The sequence below is a fragment of the Penaeus japonicus genome, unplaced genomic scaffold (assembly GCF_977035675.1).
Source record: "Penaeus japonicus unplaced genomic scaffold, GWHDUDI00000001_assembly GWHDUDI00000043, whole genome shotgun sequence".
NCBI lineage: Eukaryota > Metazoa > Arthropoda > Malacostraca > Decapoda > Penaeidae > Penaeus > Penaeus japonicus.
In genome coordinates, this window is record NW_028234445.1 from 3,133,710 (window position 1) to 3,136,209 (window position 2,500).

The following is a 2,500-nucleotide window of genomic DNA, read 5'->3' on the forward strand; positions in this document are numbered from 1 at the left end:
CACACACACAGAAAATTAACATACGTCTAACTCCCTCTCTCTCAGTGAGGAATAGAAAATAATAATGAAAAGAGAGAGGAAGAGGGAGAGACAGAGAAGGAAAGAAAGAAGGAGATAGAGAGAGAGAGATTACCAAGTGATGCCTCAGAACTTACAATTGTTTGAGATTAGTACTGGTTTGAAGCGAAGACTGGATACAAAATAAGAGGGAAAACGAGAGAGAAAGAGAGAAGAGGGATAGAGGCCGGGAGTGAGAGACGGGAAAATAGAAAAAAAGGTTGAAAATGAGAAAAAGAAAGAAAATTGGCCACTTCTCTGGGTGAATATTGATGTATAGGCCAAATCGGAACAGGCTATGAGACTCTGATACTCTCCCCTAGAATATCAAGGTGTGCTGAAGTCAGGCTTCGCAGACTGAGAATAGGCTATCCTTGTGCATGGCAAATCGTACCCACCATTGGGCATCCTGCACAGCCTCTGAAAAAAACACCAATGCCTGCAGAGGAGGCATTAGCAGTCTATTACGGGTGTCTGTTTTTATCAGATTAATTTTTGAAACTAATCTCTCTGCCGAGGCATAGAAATTGAGAAACAGAAATTAAGTCAAACCAAATAGAAATAGAAATTAGAATAGAAATTAAGTGTCATAGAAATTAAGAAATAGAAATGAAGTCAAACCAAATAGAAATAGAAATTAGAATAGAAATTAAGTGTGTCATAGAAATTAAGAAAGCTTTACAAAATAAAAATAAAAGTCTATTACGGGTGTCTGTTTCAATCAGATTAATGTCTGAAACTAATCTCTGCCGAGGCATGGGTCGTAGGCAGGGCCAACACCTGTTTCAATCAGATTAATGTCTGAAACTAATCTCTGCCGAGGCATGGGTCGTAGGCAGGGCCAACACCTGTTTTAATCAGATTAATGTTTGAAACTAATCTCTGCCGAGGCATGGGTCGTAGGCAGGGCCAACACCTGTTTTTATCAGATTAATGTCTGAAACTAATCTCTGCCGAGGCATGGGTCGTAGGCAGGGCCAACACCTGTAAAGCTCATATATATGTATGTATATATATATATATATATATATATTTATGAACTCATATATGATATATATGAACTCATCCAACGCGAGCCACTCGTTCCTAAACTTTCGTTTAATAGCCATAACGCTTTGGAATATAAAAACACCCTAGTTAACACAAACAACTTTTATAAGAGTTACTCCTTAAATAAGTTCTCTGTAAGTCATAAAAAACGGTCCGAGTAATTACAGGATTAACTAAAATGTTTAAATTTGCTTCTAATATTAACCTTTATAGAAAAATACAAGAAATAAACGAATTTTCTTACCGAATATTATATAGATACCGAGAGAGACTATTCTTACCTTTCTTATAGTCTGGGTATCTGGAAAGTAGATCACGTAGGCTGGACTTTGATCATCATAGCCCACAAATATTCCCTCCTTACTCCTTGGATCTAATTTCTTATTATCTTGTTCATTTGCAAAACATCTTGTTCCAAAGACATTCATTTTGCTTATGTTTGGCCGTCTTCCAGTAAGCCTTTCTACTGGGTTCTTTTGAGTCCTGGGGTTATAGCACCTATTCCTGATGTAACGGGCAGTCTTCACAGCAGAACTCCACATATCCTTAGGTAATTTTGATTCAATCAGCAAACAGCGAGCCATGTCAAATATTGACCTGTGAGATCTCTCAACTGTGCCATTCTGATGTGGTGAATAGGGTGCAGAGAACTCTTGTTTAATCTTGTTCTCTTTTAAGAGTGTTCTGAACTTGTTTGTTCCGTGGTCACATCTTAAGCGTTTGATATTCCCATATGGTGCTGTTTCTGCAAGATATCTTTTCATAGCTGTCACTGTATCACTCCTACTTTTAATTAGGTAAATTGTAAGAGCACCGGAGTAGTCATCAATAAAGGAGATGCTGTACCTGTAACCTCCTCGTGCTGGTAGGTTTGCTCTCTCCCTCTATACAGTCTCTCTCTCTCTCTCTCTCTCTCTTTCCCTCTATACAGTCTCTCTCTCTCTCTCTCTCTCTCCCTCTATACAGTCTCTCTCTCTCTCTCTCTCTTTTTCCCTCTATACAGTCTCTCTCTCTCTCTTTCCCTCTATACAGTCTCTCTCTCTCTCTCTCTCTCTATTTCCCTCTATACAGTCTCTCTCTCTCTCTTTCCCTCTATACAGTCTCTCTCTCTCTCTCTCTCTCCCTCTATACAGTCTCTCTCTCTCTCTCTCTCTCTCTCTCTCTCCCTCTATACAGTCTCTCTCTCTCTCTCTCTCTCTCTCTCTCTCTCTCTCTCTCTCTCTCTCTCTCTCTCTCTCTCTCCCTCTATACAGTCTCTCTCTCTCTCTCTCTCTCCCTCTATACAGTCTCTCTCTCTCTCTCTCTCTCTCTCTCTCTCTCTCTCTCTCTCTCTCTCTCTCTCTCTCTCTCTCTAGACATCAAAAGTCTAAAGCCTATCTGTAAAATAGTCATA

General features: G+C 39.6%; 1 protein-coding gene across 1 annotated transcript in view; it reads right to left on the minus strand.

The window, feature by feature from the left end:
- LOC147466589 (uncharacterized) overlaps positions 1-2,500 on the minus strand; it is a 143,964-nt gene that overhangs the window by 41,856 nt on the left and 99,608 nt on the right. The window lies entirely within an intron of this gene.